The sequence below is a fragment of the Dendrobates tinctorius genome, unplaced genomic scaffold (genome assembly GCF_039654945.1).
Source record: "Dendrobates tinctorius isolate UK_male_01 unplaced genomic scaffold, ASM3965494v1 ptg000231l, whole genome shotgun sequence".
Classification (NCBI taxonomy): Eukaryota; Metazoa; Chordata; class Amphibia; order Anura; family Dendrobatidae; genus Dendrobates; species Dendrobates tinctorius.
Genome location: NW_027361898.1, coordinates 22,407,031 through 22,424,811, shown reverse-complemented (window position 1 = coordinate 22,424,811; position 17,781 = coordinate 22,407,031).

Sequence of the window (17,781 nt, the reverse complement as noted above, 5' to 3'; positions counted from 1 at the left end):
TAAAAGAAAGACGCATAACAGAAGGAAGTTAGACAATGAGAACCAAGTACCTGTAGATGTGCAATAGTATAGTCGCAGAGTGACCGGACAGCGCACCACACTGTGCAGGCCGGACACATGGTGCTATCTTTAGACTCCGTGGGTGCCAGCCCAGCACCAAAGATGGAAATAAGAATGTCAATAGCTGTGACAGGTGACGAGACAGAACACTCCGGCTAAGCTGCAGAAACTACAGGAAAGATCTAGAGGAGAGAGAAACATCCAGATTCACAGAAAATAAGAGGTACAAGAGAAAAAACTAAAAAGCTGTAGTATAAGGCGCCATGCACCTGACCACAAGTATTTAACTCATAAGACGGTAAATAAAATAAAACCATTTATTATGCTCACTTATATAGCTCCAACATTCTGTAGCACTTTACATGCATTGCCATCACTCACTATCCCCATTGGGGCTCACGGTCTTCTTTCTTTATCAGAATGTCTTTGAAGTGTGAGAGGAAAGTATAGAAAGCCAACGCAAATATCAGGAGAACATACAAACTATGTCCAGTAGATGAGGTCCTTGGTCAGACTCTAGCCCTTCAAGGCAGCAGAGGTAACCACTGAGCCACCTTGTATTGTATGCCAGATATAATCACACTGGCACGTTCTCAAGTACCACCAGATCCCCTCCCCCCCCAAAAAAAAACAATGAAAACAAAATCACACACTGTTGGAATGATGCTTATTATTGTATATATTGCAACAACTATTTACTGCTGGTTAATAGTGCATGAGTTTCTGTCTCCATAAAGATCCTAAGCTATAAGAAATACCAGTTGTGAGCTGTGTTATCTTTGTTCCTGAATAAATATATTCAGTATATTCACTTTGAACTGCTGGACAATACAGAGAATAATCTGCTGCCAACAGGTTATGGGCCCAGAGACCCATAAACCAAAACACCAAGAGAACAGCCCAGAGGAGAGAGAACAACAGTCTACTAAGAAGCAAAGATAGCCACTAGAAGCAACTCTGTGAAGTTCACTGTTGCAAATCTGACTAACCAGAGCTACTAATCCTGGAAATTCACTGTAAGGATGCTGCTGATAAGAGAAGGTACTTGGAAATAGTACAGACAGGAGTCTAGACCTGACCCACCACCAGAAGATTGGGTAGAGAAGGATCAAAAAGCACAAAGCACTATCTCGCACAGTAAAGATGACGATTAGATGCACATGTATGTAAATCTGAAACTGCAAAAGAATGTGGGAACAGCTGCAGAAAATACATGAAAGGATAAATCTCAGTAATAAGCTTGATTAAAAGAGAAAACTTTATCAGTTTAAGCTAAATAAGGGCCAACATATGCAGGATAACATAACAAATACTTTAGAAATTGTTAGGTGCCTGTGGGTCATTGGGGAAAATCTAAACAATTTCCATATTGCTGCACGTAGTAGTGCAGCGGTCTACCAGAAAGCTGTGATATGGTAATGAATAGACATTGTTGCAGTATTGGACTCTGGCCACAAGAGTTCACTGTTGCCTCTTGAATAGACTATTGCAGGCCTCATGGTGTTTTCCAGTTCGAACAGAGAGCTGACTGGAGTAGGATGCTCGACTGCCGTCCTGGGAGTTCAGTGTGCTCCAAAAGCCGGGCCCTGAGTGTCCGGAGGCCACTAGTAGAAAGGTGGGTACTGTCAAAGGTGTGTCAGGTGTGACAATCAAACAAATAAAGCAGCACTCTGTAGCGCTATAGCATGCAAACATGAAATATGAAAATTGAATTGCATTACTGCACTAGAAATATGAAAAGTTGAGAAAGCTTAGCTCTTAAATTGGCCAATTCATGAGTACCTGGCAGCCACGATAAGACAATTCTCGTTGCCAGGACCTAATGCCAATCCTTTCTTAGACAGTCTACTTCTCTCTGGGAACCTAATGAGAATTTTCTCTTAGCTTAAAGTCTATATCCCTATGGAGGAGTAGGATCCTGCTTAAATTAAAAATGCCTGAGGCTAAGGGGCAGAGTGCTCAGTCAGAAGGCTAATACAATATCAAATGAAAATGTAGACTGTCTAAGAGAGGATTGGCAAATGGTCCTGAGCACTCCGCCTCTTAGCCCCTTAAGGTTTTTATTAAAGGAATTGTTAGGCGATCTTGCTAAGCCATCAACTTAACCAACGGTGATTTATGAAGACAACCAAGGATGCATTAAACTTGCATGTAGTGAGAAGATCAATGCGAGAATCAAAAACACATCGACATTAAACATCATCACTTGCATGATTTGATAGAACGTGGCATAATTGAGTATGTTTATTGCAAGACTGACCAGATGATAGCTAATGTTATGACAAAGCCACTTCCAAGAGCCAAATTTGAAGAATTCAGAACCACTATGGGACAAACAAGATAAGTAGTTGTTGAGTGGGTGTGTTGGAATAAGGCCTATTATTGTATGTATTGCAACAACTACTATTTAATAGTGTATGAGTTTTTATCTCCAGCAAGAGTGTTATATTGCCAATAATGTATCTGGTTCACGCATGTTTTTTTTCACTTTGACAGCTGACAGACAAGACGCTAAGATCCTAAGCTATACGAAATACCAGTTCTAAGCAGTGTTATCTTTGTTCCTGAATAAATACACTGCTCAAAAAATAAAGGGAACACTTACAGCAGAATATAACTCCAAGTAAATCAAACTTCTGTGACATCAAACTGTCCACTTAGGAAGCAACACTGATTGACAATCAATTTCACATGCTGTTGTGCAAATGGAAAAGACAACAGATGGAAATTATTGGCAATTATCAAGACACTCTCAATAAAGGAGTGGTTCTGCAGGTGGGGACCACAGACTACATCTGTTAGGAGTCGGATTTCTGCTTTTAGTCAGCAGGGATCCAGATCCTCACATTCTGCACTCTCCTCCTATTTTTCCACTGCAGAGGAGATTGCAGAGGAGATTGCCTTGCAACAAATCTCTCCTGAGGCTAAGTACTTCTGTGCTCTAACTGGGCATGCTCTTGGGACGATCTCCCATTGGAGATCGGGAGTCATGTGCTCAGATCCCGCTCCAGTTCTCATTGGTCCATCTTAGAGATCTGGAAGCGTGCAGAAGGTGCCGGCTGTTATAAAATGCGAGCATGGCTGTTCCGCCATGCACTAGTATAGACTTACTTGCTGCTGTGTGTAGGAGGACGGATGCATGATTCTGGTGACTGACTCATTTGAAACCCCTTCCCTCTAATATTACACATGTGGATAGGGACTGAGTTAGAATCAGCGCCAGCGCTCCTCTGCTGCAACATCCACAGCTGCTAGCGTCCGACACTGCGCTTGCGCCTTGCCTTTGTCGTTTAGCGGCAGTGTCCACGCCGCGCTGCAGTAGCAGCCTCCTTTGCGTTCGCAGTTGCAATGCCGCGCACATGGTAGGTCTAGACGGACGTAGTGCCGCCGTCTTAGGCTACTCCTGTGACCGTATACCATGTATGCGTTTTTTTATTGAGTACTGTGACTACAACAGGCTCAGTCATTTGTGTTTGTACTTTTTGGCATCTCTGTGAGTTAACTGAGATTGCTCTGCGCACCTGGGTGAAGTTTAACCCTGTGTGCATTTCCGCCATATTGCTCCTGTCACCACTTAGCAGCGGTTATATCACCTACGTTCCGCCGTTCCTAACATTATACTAGCGCCAGGGTCTGGCTACTGATGGCAGAACAGCAGCAACTCTTACAGTGTATTCGGCAGCTTGAGGGCCGGCTGGCCACGACACCTCTCTTCAGCTTCTTGTTTTGACTCAGGGTGCGCTCTCGGTTAGTCAGTATGCCGTCCGTTTTCGGACACTGGCTTCGGAGTTGGAGTGGTCCAATAAAGCCCTCATCCCTGTGTTTTGGAGAGGTTTGGCGGAGCACGTTAAAGATGCTCTCTCCACTAGAGAGGTTCCTGCCAGTTTGGAAGAGCTGATTGCCATTTCCACCCGCATTGACCTCCGTTTTTCGGAGCGCGGTATGGAGCGTGCTCAATCCAAACGGAAGGTTACTCCGGCTCCCAATTTTTTTTGAGCCTCTGGAACTACCCGAGCCAGAGGTTCCACCCCCAGAGCCCATGGAGGTGTCTCTCGCTGTTCCCCAGGCGTGTCCGGCACAAGACTCCAGTCGCGGTCATATTTGTTAACACGCGGTGTCTCAGAACAACAGTGCCCCGCAACCGCCAAATACTGTACCGCCGGGTAAGACCCTTGTTCCTCCCCACCTTCGGCCGAAGGTTCTTGCCTGGGCACACACGTCCAGGAGGGGTGGTCACTGTGGCTATATGCAGACCACAAAACTCCTGGCAGTGTCTTACTGGTGGCCGCGCAGGGCTCGGGATGTTAAAAAATATATTCGGGCCTGCGTCTTTTGTGCTCGGAATAACCTCCTTAAGCGAAGAGCGGAGATGCCTGCCGACACACGGTGGCGTTCCACTTTAACTTCCACTCCCGTTGTCTCCCAGGGGTGGCGATCTTGCCACCCCTGAGGCCTTCCACGTGTCCCGGGTCTCTCTGTTATCTACCGGGACATCAGACTTGCCTGCGGACGAGTCTGAGGCCTAAACCTCTTACGGGAACAAGTTGGTGGATCGTAAGGCTCAGGGAGGGGGGGCCCTAGGAGGGGGGGTAATGTTAGGAGTCGGATTTCTGCGTTTACTCAGCAGGGATCCAGATCCTCACATTCTGCACTCTCCTCCTATTTTTCCACTGCAGATGAGATTGCAGAGGAGATTGCCTTGCAGCAAATCTCTCCTGAGGCTAAGTCCTTCTGTCCTCTTACAGGGCATGCTCTTGGGACGATCTCCCATTGGAGATCGGGAGTCATGTGCTCAGATCCCGCTCCAGTTCTCATTGGTCCATCTTAGAGATCTGGAAGCGTGCAGAAGGTGCCGGCTGTTATAAAAGGCGAGCATGGCTGTTCCGCCATGCACTAGTATAGACTTACTTGCTGCTGTGTGTAGGAGGACGGATGCATGATTCTGGTGACTGACTCATTTGAAACCCCTTCCCTCTAATATTACGCATGTGGATAGGGACTGAGTTAGAATCAGCGCCAGCGCTCCTCTGCTGCAACATCCACAGCTGCTAGCGTCCGACACTGCGCTTGCGCCTTGCCTTTGTCGTTTAGCGGCAGTTTCCACGCCGCGCTGCAGTAGCAGCCTCCTTTGCGTTCGCAGTTGCAATGCCGCGCACATGGTAGGTCTAGACGGACGTAGTGCCGCCGTCTTGAGCTACTCCTGTGACCGTATACCATGTATGCGTTTTTTTACTGAGTACTGTGACTACAACAGGCTCAGTCATTTGTGTTTGTACTTTTTGGCATCTCTGTGAGTTAACTGAGATTGCTCTGCGCACCTGGGTGAAGTTTAACCCTGTGTGCATTTCCGCCATATTGCTCCTGTCACCACTTAGCAGCGGTTATATCACCTACGTTCCGCCGTTCCTAACATCAATCAATCAATCAATCAATCAAATTTATTATCGCCAAGTACATATTACATATATACAAGGAATTCTTTGTGGCAAAGAGGCAACATAATATATAACAACAGATACAACAAGTAACATCTAACAAGACAGATACAGTATATAGTCTACACATGACGATTTAATTGTTGAACAGAGAGTGGATAGAAGCTGTTCATATGGCGGTTGGTACTGCATTTGGGGACTCTGAAGCGACGTCCTGAAGGGAGTAGTTGGAATGAGGAGTGTCCCGGGTGAGAGGGATCGGATGAAATTTTCAATGCGTGGGATCGAATACTCTTATCATAAAGATCCTGGATTTTAGGCAGGGGGGAGCCTATAATTCTCTCTGCTGTTCTGAAAGTCCTTTGTAAGCGGAGTTTGTCATGCGCAGTGGCTCCCCCATACCAGACTATCAGAGAGGAACAAATCACAGATCTGATGACAGCATTAAAGAATAAGATCAGCAGATTCTTAGACAAACCATATCTTTTCAGCTGACGCAGGAAGAACATCCTCTGTTGTGCTTTTCTTATAACAGCATCCACATTTTTCCCCCATTTAAGATCATGAGAGATGATAACACCAAGGAATTTGGTCTCTGTGACCCTAAGAACCACTTCGTCATGGATGTAGATTGGAAGTATCTCATGTTGATCTTTCCTAAAATCCACAACCATCTCAGCAGTTTTTTTAGTGTTGAGTACAAGATTATTGGCTTTACACCAGTCACATATTCTTTCCACCTCACTCTGATACAAGTCTTCAGCATTTCCCCTGATGAGACCAATCAGTGTCATATCATCGGCAAATTTCAAGATTTTTACTGAGTCTGCTGAAGAGATGCAATCATTCGTATAGATAGAAAACAGTAACGGGGACAAAACACACCCCTGAGGTGCCCCGATGTTTGTGACCAAGGTGTCCGAAGTGAATGGTCCAACTTTTACACTCTGTATCCTGGCTGTCAGGAAGTTATAAATCCACAAGCATAAGTTGAGAGGGACTCCAAGAGCTACCATTTTCTTATGAAGTAAATTCGGATCAATGGTATTGAACGCTGAGCTAAAGTCCATGAAAAGAATCCGGACATATGAGTGCCGTTCATCTGTATGATCCAAAATGTACTTCAGTGCCAGATTGACAGTGTCGTTTGCCGAACGATTCTCCTTATAGGCAAACTGAAGCGGGTCCCATAGCTTCTGCGTGAATTTTATCAGGTGGGACATCATAATTCTTTCGAAGACTTTCATAGCTACAGATGTGAGTGCTACTGGTCTATAGTCGTTCAACTCAGAGGATCCCACTTTCTTGGGGACAGGGATAATTGTGGAATTTTTCCAACACTGAGGTACAATGCACTCTTTCAGTGACACATTGTATATATTTGTCAGTATAGGGGCAAGCTGGGTAGCACATACTTTCAGATACATTGGAGATACACCATCAGGACCAGGTGCCTTTTTGACCTTAAGTCCCTTCAGGATGCGTATCACCTCTGCCTCGGAGATCACTACTTGGGTGTTGCACAATGAATGATCTTTATATGAACAGACTGAGGAGCTTAGAGATGAATAGCCACTGTGTGTAGAGCTTGCCTCAAATCTGCAGTAGAATTCATTTAACTCTGCTGCCAGACTTCTGCTGGGGTTCACTATAGTGGGGTGGCTTTTATAAATTGGTGACCTCTCTTAATCCTCTCCATGCAGATCTAGTATCTTTTGATGAGAACCTTTCCTCCAGAATCTTTGCATACTCGTGTTTGGCTAACTTGATCTCTTTAGATAGCGAGTTCCTAAGTTTCTTGAATTCAGTAATATCGCCTGCTTTATAAGCCTCCTCTTTTCTCTTACGGATCAACCTGACTTTATTTGTAAACCACGGCTTGTTGTTTCCCCGAAAGTGGACAGATTTGGATGGAATAAACGTGTCTTCACAAAAACGGATATATGAGGACACTGCATCAACCCATTCATCCAGACCCGAGCATGTTTCCTGGAATACCTCCCAGTCCGTGCATTCAAAGCATGCTTGCAGTTGCAATTTTGCCTCCTCAGACCATGTCTTCTTTGTATAAACTGTAGGTTTGGATGTTTTCAACCTTTGCCTGTAGGCTGGAATTAAATGAATTAGACAATGATCTGAAAAGCCCACTGCTGCTCTCCTCACTGCCCTGTAGGCCCCTTTTAAGACAGTATAGCAGTGATCAAGCGTATTGTTCTCTCTCGTGAAGCAGTTTATATGTTGAGTAACTTTGAGGAGATCCAGGTTGAGTTTTCCTTTGTTAAAGTCCCCCATTACGATCACAAATGCTTCAGGAGATCCTTTCTCCCATTCTGATATTTTGCAAGCTAATTCACCAATAGCAGCTTTAACAGATGCTTGAGGGGGAATATATACTGCAACCAGAACCATAGATGAAAACTCTCTTGGAGCGTAAAATGGTCTACAATTGAGTGCAAGGTACACTAGATCTGGAGAGCAACCTTTTCCCAGTATGTTAACATCACAGCACCAGCTAGTGTTGATGTAGAGACATACCCCACCCCCCCTTTGTTTACCTGAAGCTACACAATCACGGTCAGCTCTGTAGATAACAAAACCAGGTAGATCCAGACTACAATCAGGGATGGTGTCATTCAACCAGGTCTCAGTAAAACAAAGAGCAGCTGAATTGGCCATATCAGATCTCATGTTACAAAGTAAGTTCAGTTCCTCCATTTTGTTAGATAAGGAACGGACATTATACTAACATTAACATTAACACTAACATTGACATTAACATTATACTAGCGCCAGGGTCTGGCTACTGATGGCAGAACAGCAGCAACTCTTACAGTGTATTCGGCAGCTTGAGGGCCGGCTGGCCACGACACCTCTCTTCAGCTTCTTGTTTTGACTCAGGGTGCGCTCTCGGTTAGTCAGTATGCCGTCCGTTTTCGGACACTGGCTTCGGAGTTGGAGTGGTCCAATAAAGCCCTCATCCCTGTGTTTTGGAGAGGTTTGGCGGAGCACGTTAAAGATGCTCTCTCCACTAGAGAGGTTCCTGCCAGTTTGGAAGAGCTGATTGCCATTTCCACCCGCATTGACCTCCGTTTTTCGGAGCGCGGTATGGAGCGTGCTCAATCCAAACGGAAGGTTACTCCGGCTCCCAATTTTTTTTGAGCCTCTGGAACTACCCGAGCCAGAGGTTCCACCCCCAGAGCCCATGGAGGTGTCTCTCGCTGTTCTCCAGGCGTGTCCGGCACAAGACTCCAGTCGCGGTCATATTTGTTAACACGCGGTGTCTCAGAACAACAGTGCCCCGCAACCGCCAAATTCTGTACCACCGGGTAAGACCCTTGTTCCTCCCCACCTTCGGCCGAAGGTTCTTGCCTGGGCACACACATCCAGGAGGGGTGGTCACTGTGGCTATATGCAGACCACAAAACTCCTGGCAGTGTCTTACTGGTGGCCGCGCAGGGCTCGGGATGTTAAAAAATATATTCGGGCCTGCGTCTTTTGTGCTCGGAATAACCTCCTTAAGCGAAGAGCGGAGATGCCTGCCGACACACGGTGGCGTTCCACTTTAACTTCCACTCCCGTTGTCTCCCAGGGGTGGCGATCTTGCCACCCCTGAGGCCTTCCACGTGTCCCGGGTCTCTCTGTTATCTACCGGGACATCAGACTTGCCTGCGGACGAGTCTGAGGCCTAAACCTCTTACGGGAACAAGTTGGTGGATCGTAAGGCTCAGGGAGGGGGGGCCCTAGGAGGGGGGGTAATGTTAGGAGTCGGATTTCTGCGTTTACTCAGCAGGGATCCAGATCCTCACATTCTGCACTCTTCTCCTATTTTTCCACTGCAGATGAGATTGCAGAGGAGATTGCCTTGCAGCAAATCTCTCCTGAGGCTAAGTCCTTCTGTCCTCTTACAGGGCATGCTCTTGGGACGATCTCCCATTGGAGATCGGGAATCATGTGCTCAGGTCCCGCTCCAGTTCTCATTGGTCCATCTCAGAGATCTGGAAGCGTGCAGAAGGTCCCATGTTGTGAGTTCATTTTCCCCTTCACTACTGAGGCCCGAGGAACTCCCTCTTCTGGTGAAGAAAGGTAGTGAGCCTGATTATCAAACACCTGAGTCTGATTATGATGACTGGCTGAGTGGAGTTGCTGACTGGATATAAGGCTGCCGACGCCCTTCTGCCCTGCGGGTGATTTCTCTGTGGGATCCTTGGAGACCAGTCTGAATTCCTGCTCCTCTAAAGCTAAGTTTTCTGCTCGGCTTTTTGCATTTGTGCTTAGACTTTGTTTTGCTTTGTTTTTCTGGATTTCTGCCATTCCCTGCTGGGGTGTGCTGAATTCCTTTAGCTCTGTCTTCTGAAAATACCTGAGTGCTGATTTAGTTTTTGAAGCCTAGCTGCTTCAGGGTCTTTTTCATATCAGCTTGTTGGCTTATGTCTTTGATAGGGTTTTGGCAGATTGCAGACAGCAACCTTCCTTTCCTGTTCTGTTTAGCTAGCTTGGGCCCCATCGTTTGTTCAGCCTATCTTTCTATCTGTGTGAGTGTTTTTTCATCTTGCTTCACCGTCATTATATGTTGGGGGCTGCCTTTTACTTTGGGGTCTGCTCTGGGGCAGTTTAGATTTCCTTTTCTGTCTTTAGGCTATTTAGCGCTCCGGCTGTGATCGAGGGGTCTAGGGCATCGTAGGAACCCCCCACGGCTACTGCTAGTTGTGTTGATAGGTTCAGGGGTCTGCAATCTGATAGTTGCCAACTTCTCTGGTTTTCTGGACGTAGCTTCTATTTTTGTGTCTGCCTCCTACGGTGACTCAATCATAACATAATCACCCGCCATACCGCAGATCCTGGGGTACTCAATAGCAGGAAAGAATTGTGTAAAAAAAAAAAAAAGTGTGTATATTTTTTCCTTTATATCTCTGAGGCCGTAGGGGGAATTTTTTTTTCTCTCAATGGAGATAAAGCAATTGTCTGATCGTGTGGAGCAGCTCGCTGCGGAAGTGCGGGGAATTTCCGACTACCTTGCTCATTCACATGCTGCTGAACCAAAGATTCCTACACCTGATGTATTTTTTGGGGATCGGTCTAAATTTTTGAATTTCAAAAATAATTGTAAATTATTTTTTGCCTTGAAGCCTAACTCGTCAGGGAGCTCCACGCAGCAGGTTAAAATTGTCATCTCTTTGCTGCGTGGCGATCCCCAGGATTGGGCGTTTTCTTTGAAACCAGATGATCCTATTCTGACTAATGTGAACGCATTTTTTCAGGCCTTGGGGTTGTTGTATGACGAACCTAATGCCATTGATCAGGCTGAAAAGACCCTGCTGGCATTGAACCAGGGTCGTGATTCTGCAGAATTGTACTGTCAAAAATTCCGAAAGTGGGCAGTACTTACTACCTGGAATGATAATGCCTTGGCTGCTCTCTTTCGGAAGGGGTTGTCAGAAGCCGTAAAAGATACTATGGTGGGATTTCCTGTTCCCTCTGGTCTTGACGATTCTATGTCATTAGCCATTCAGGTTGATCGGCGTTTGCGCGAACGCAAAGCTGCACGAGAGGTGTTGCCACCTGTTGAACAAATGTCTGAACCTATGCAATGTGATAGAGTTTTTTCCAGAGAGCAGCGTCAGGAGTTCAGAAGGCGTAATAAGTTGTGTTTTTTCTGTGGAGATGCCTCGCATATTATTTCTGTCTGTCCTAAACGAGAGAAACGCTTTGCACACACGTTTTCTGTTGGTGGTGTTCAACCTAAGTTTCTTCTGGCTATTACTCTGATCTGCTCCCTGTCCACATTTTCCGCCAAGGCTTTTGTGGATTCGGGAGCAGCCCTAAACCTAATGGATTTGGATTTTGCTAAACGTTGTGGATTTCCGATGACACCTCTGCAGACGCCTATCCCTTTGAGGGGGATTGATGCTACTCCTTTGGCTAAAAATAAACCTCAGTTTTGGACCCAGGTGGTAATGCGGGTCGCCCCAGACCATCAAGAAAATTGCAGATTTTTGGTGTTGCATAATCTGCATGATACTATTGTTCTGGGGTTTCCCTGGTTACAAATTCATAATCCAGTTTTGGATTGGAAATCTGTGTCTGTGGTGAGTTGGGGTTGTCGGTGTGCCTTTAGTGAGGCTCCGGTGTTTTCCACCTCTCCTCAGTCGCATGATGTTCCTGATTATTGGGCGGACTTTTATGATGTATTTAGTGAGAATGAGTCTGCGTCTCTGCCTCCTCATAGGAGTTATGACTGAGCAATTGAACTGAGCCCGGGGTGTAAATTTCCCAAGGGTCGGCTCTTCAATTTATCTGTACCCGAGCACGAGGCTATGCGATCCTATATTAAGGAGGCATTGGAGAAGGGTCATATTAGACCATCGTCACCCTTAGGTGCCGTTTTTTTTTTTGTAGCCAAAAAGGATGGATCATTAAGACCTTGTATTGATTATCGTGCCCTCAACAAAATTACTGTTAAATATCAGTATCCGTTACCCCTGATTTCTGATCTATTCTCCAGAGTTAAAGGTGCTTGCTGGTTTACCAAGCTTGACCTCAGGGGGGCGTATAATCTTATTCGCATTAAGCATGGGGATGAATGGAAGACGGCGTTTAATACTCCGGAGGGACATTTTGAGTACCTGGTGATGCCTTTTGGGCTCACTAATGCCCCTTCTGTCTTCCAGGGCTTCATGAACGATATTTTCCGAGATTTTGTCGATAAATTTTTGATTATCTATCTGGATGATATTTTGATCTTCTCCAAGGATTGGGATTCTCATGTGGAACATATTCGGACTGTGTTCCGGATCTTGAGGGAGAATTCCCTGTATGTCAAAGAATCTAAATGCCTTTTTGGAGTACAGAGGATTTCTTTTTTGGGATTTATTTTGTCCCCGTCAACTATTGAAATGGACCCGGCCAAGGTACAGGCCATTTACGATTGGGTTCAGCCCACTTCTTTGAAGGCCCTCCAGAAGTTTTTGGGTTTTGCTAATTTTTATCGGAAATTTATAGCAAAATTTTCTAGTATTGCCAAGCCATTGACTGATTTGACTAAGAAGGGTGCTGATGTGTTAAATTGGTCTCCGGAGGCTGTTTCTTCCTTTCAGGAGCTGAAGCGAAGATTCACCTCCGCCCCGGTTTTGCGGCAACCTGATGTCTCACTTCCGTTCCAGGTAGAGGTGGATGCTTCTGAGATTGGTGCAGGAGCTGTTTTGTCCCAAAAGGATCCTGTAACATCTAAAATGAATCCCTGTGCTTTCTTTTCCCGAAAGTTCTCTCCATCTGAACGTAACTATGATGTGGGGAATCGGGAACTGTTGGCCATGAAATGGGCATTTGAGGAGTGGAGACATTGGTTGGAGGGAGCTAAGCATCAAGTCGTGGCCTCACTGACCACAAGAATTTGATTTACCTAGAGTCGGCTAAGCGCTTGAACCCTAGACAGGCTAGGTGGGCCTTGTTTTTTACACGTTTTGATTTTGTGGTTTCTTTTCTTCCTGGAACTAAGAATGTCAAGGCAGACGCCCTCTCTAGGAGCTTCTTTGCTGATTCTCCTGTGGTGACCAAGCCTGCTACCATCTTAGGCGAAGGGATAGTTCTTTCTGCCATCTCGCCCGATTTGAGACGTGCTCTGGAAGAGTTCCAGGAGGACAAACCTGAGTGTTGTCCCAGTGGAAAGTTGTATGTTCCTGACCAGTGGAAGAAGAAAGTGATGTCTGAAGTTCATTGCTCTGCTTTGGCTGGTCATCCAGGTATTTTTGGTACTAGAGATCTGGTGAGTCGATCTTTTTGGTGGCCCTCCTTGTCTCGTGATGTCAGGAATTTTGTGCAGTCCTGTGGGACGTGCTCCCGGTCTAAATCGTGTTCTCGCTCTAGTGGGTTGTTGATGCCTTTGCCTGTCCCAAAGAGGCCATGGACCCATATTTCAATGGATTTCATCTCTGATATGCCTGTCTCTCAAAGGATGACTGTTATTTGGGTGATTTGTGATAGGTTCTCTAAGATGGTTCATCTTGTACCACTCCCTAAGTTGCCGTCTTCCTCTGAGTTGGTGCCCCTGTTTTTACAACAGGTGGTTCGCTTGCACGGGAGTCCTGAGAACATTGAATCTGACAGAGGAGTCCAGTTTGTGTCTACATTTTGGAGAATTTTCAGTTCCAAGCTGGGAATTCAGTTGTCCTTCTCCTCTGCTTTTCACCCTCAGACCAATGGGCCGACAGAGAGAACAAACCAGACCTTGGAGTCATATTTGAGATGTTTTATTTCTGCTGATCAGGATGATTGGGTTTCATTTTTGCCCTTGGCCGAATTTGCTTTAAATAATAGAGCTAGTTCTGCCACTTTGATGTCACCTTTTTTTTGTAACTTTGGGTTTCATCCTCGATTTTCTTCAGGGCAGGTGGAGCCCTCTGCCTGCCCAGGTGTTGACACTGTGGTGGAGAGAATGCACCAGATCTGGGACCAAGTGGTGGATAAGTTATCTCTTTCCCAGGAAAAGGCCCAGCAGTTTTCCAACCAACATAGGACCATTGGTCCCCAGTTTAAGGTTGGTGATATGGTGTGGTTATCATCAAAAAATATTGCTATGAAGGTGGCTTCTCCTAAGTTTAAGCCTAGATTTATTGGACCTTACAAGATTTTGGAGATTATTAATCCGGTCTCTTTTCGTTTGGCTCTTCCTGTCACATTTAAAATCCATAATGTGTTCCATAAATCTTTGTTGAAGAGGTTTGTTGAACCTGTTGTTCCGGGGGTGGCACCTCCAGACCCTGTATTGGTTGAAGGTAACATGGAATATGAGGTAGAGAAAGTACTGGATTCCCGTCTGGCTAGACGGAGACTCCAGTATTTGGTTAAGTGGAAGGGTTATGGTCAGGAGGATAATTCCTGGGTCTCTGCCTCTGATATTCATGCCAAAAGATTGGTGCGTGCCTTTCATCGGGCTCACCCTGATCGCCCTGGTGGCGTGGTTGAGGGTTCGGTGACCCCTCCTCAAGGGGGAGGTACTGTGAGTTCATTTTCCCCTTCACTACTGAGGCCCGAGGAACTCCCTCTTCTGGTGAAGAAAAGTAGTGAGCCTGATTATCAAACACCTGAGTCTGATTATGATGACTGGCTGAGTGGAGTTGCTGACTGGATATAAGGCTGCCGACGCCCTTCTACCCTGCGGGTGATTTCTCTGTGGGATCCTTGGAGACCAGTCTGAATTCCTGCTCCTCTAAAGCTAAGTTTTCTGCTCGGCTTTTTGCATTTGTGCTTAGACTTTGTTTTGCTTTGTTTTTCTGGATTTCTGCCATTCCCTGCTGGGGTGTGCTGAATTCCTTTAGCTCTGTCTTCTGAAAATACCTGAGTGCTGATTTAGTTTTTGAAGCCTAGCTGCTTCAGGATCTTTTTCATATCAGCTTGTTGGCTTATGTCTTTGATAGGGTTTTGGCAGATTGCAGACAGCAACCTTCCTTTCCTGTTCTGTTTAGCTAGCTTGGGCCCCATCGTTTGCTCAGCCTATCTTTCTATCTGTGTGAGTGTTTTTTCATCTTGCTTCACCGTCATTATATGTTGGGGGCTGCCTTTTACTTTGGGGTCTGCTATGGGGCAGTTTAGATTTCCTTTTCTGTCTTTAGGCTATTTAGCGCTGTGATCGAGGGGTCTAGGGCATCGTAGGAACCCCCCACGGCTACTGCTAGTTGTGTTGATAGGTTCAGGGGTCTGCAATCTGATAGTTGCCAACTTCTCTGGTTTTCTGGACGTAGCTTCTATTTTTGTGTCTGCCTCCTACGGTGACTCAATCGTAACAGTCCCGGCTGCTATAAAAGGCGCGCATGGCGGTTCCGCCATGCACTAGTATAGACTTACTCGCTGCTGTGTATATGAGGACGGATGCATGATTCTGGTGACTGACTCATTTGAAACCCCTTCCCTCTGATATTATGCATGTGGATAGGGACTGAGTTAGAATCAGCGCCAGCGCTCCTCTGCTGCAACATCCACAGCTGCTAGCATCCGACATTGCGCTTGTGCTTTGCCTTTGTCGTTTAGCGGCAGTGTCCACACCGCACAGCAGTAGCAGCCTCTTTTGCGTTTGCAGTTGCAACGCCATGGACACGGTAGGTCTAGACGGACGTAGTGTCGCCATCTTGGGCTACTCCTGTGACCGTATACCGTGTGTGCATTTTTTACTGACTACTGTGACTACAACAGGCTCAGTCATTTGTGTTTGCACTTTTTGGCATCTCTGTGAGTTAATTGAGATTGCTCTGCGCACCTGGGTGAAGTTTAACCCTGTGTGCATTTCCGCCATATTGCTCCTGCCACCACTTAGCAGCGGTTATATCACCTATTGCACGGTGGACTCCGAGCGGCGAACGCACTTTATTATTATTTTTATTTAGTGCGTTCCGCCGTTCCTAACACATCTCAGTACCAATGCTTTCTGGTTGATGTTTTGGTCACTTTGGAATGTTGGTTGTGCTTTCACACTCATGGTAGTATGAGACGGACTCTACAACCCACACAAGTGGCTCAGGTAGTACAGCTCATCCAGGATGGCACATCAATGCGAGCTGTGGCATGAAGGTTTGCTGTGTCTGTCAGTCTAGTGTTCAGAGGCTGGAGGTGCTACCAGGAGACAGGCCAGTACACCAGGAGACATGAAGGGGGTCGTAAGAGGGCAACAACCCAGTAGCAGGACTGCTACAATAGCCTATGTGCAAGGAGGAACAGGAGGAGCACTGCCCAAGCCCTGCAAAATTGCCTTCAGCAGGCCACAAACGTGCATGTGTCTGCAAAAACGGTTAGAAACTGACTCCATGAGGATGATCTGAGTGCCCGACGTCCACAAATGGGGGTTGTGCTCACAGCCCAACACCATGCGGCTCTCCAAAGAAATGCCACTCCACACAATTACTGACCCACTGCCAAACTGGTCATGCTGAAAGATGTTGCAGGCAGCAGATCGCTCTCCACGGTGTCTCCAGACTCTGTCACATGTGCTCAGTGTGAACCTGCCTTCATCTGTGAAGAGCACGGCGCCAGTGGCGAATTTGCCAAACCTGGTGTTCTGTGGCAAATGCCAAGCGTCCTGCATGGTGTTATAGTCCCTGTGTCTGCATGTCTCGTGGCTGTTCGCCAGCCGCAAAATATAAGGAGGTCGATGAGAGTGTGGGTACCTGCATGCGGAGTTCGGAACCAAAAAGGCAGCATCCTCTGTTACCATGGAGAAGCAAGCCACTCATTCATCAATAGAAAACAAAGACGGCGCAGGACCTTCCGGTCTGAGGACTTCATATCCGTCCTCCGGCGTTACCATGGAAAACATAAAGCTGCTTACAGGACCCAAACTGCTCTAATTATAGAGCAATATACAGGGACCTTTCTGAAAAATGACCTCACCTCAAAACAAGACATAGGCTGATAAATTTAACCCACTGTCTCCCTTAGTAGTCATGTATAATAAGAAAAAGAAAAAAGATTTCTTGTATTTCCATAATATATGAATAATATTAATCAAAGTTTTCCAATTTTAGAGGCCAGCGCATATTGGAGACAGAAACAATTCTTATAAAATATATATATATATATATATATATATATACACATACATATATACACACACACATACAGTCATATGTTAAAGTTTGGGCACCCCTACCTTACATAAATTTGATTGATGGGGGTTTTTATCTCTATGGCATATTGGATTATGCTTGTAAGGCATTGTATAGTAATATCTATGCATCATATGACTAATTCTATCATACAGTCATATGTTAAAGTTTGGGCACCCCTATTAATGTTAACCTTTTTTCTTTATAACAATTTTGGTTTTTGCAACAGCTATTTCAGTTTCATATATCTAATAACTGATGGACTCAGTTATATTTCTGGATTCAAATGAGGTTTATTGTACAAACAGAAAATGTGCAATCTGCATTTTAACAAAATTTGACCGGTGAAAAAGTATGGGCACCTCAACATAAAAGTGACATTAATATTTCGTAGATCCTCCTTTTGCAAAAATAACAGCCTCTAGTCGCTTCCTGTAGCTATTAATGAGTTCCTGGATGAAGGTATTTGTGACCATTCCTGTTTACAAAACAATTCCAGTTCAGTTAAGTTTGATGGTCGCCGAGCATGGACAGCCCGCTTCAAATCATCCCACAGATGTTCAATGATATTCAGGTCTGGGGACTGGGATGGCCATTCCAGAACATTGTAATTGTTCCTCTGCATGAATGCCTGAGTAGATTTGGAGCCGTGTTTTGGATCATTGTCTTGCTGAAATATCCATCCCCTGCGTAAC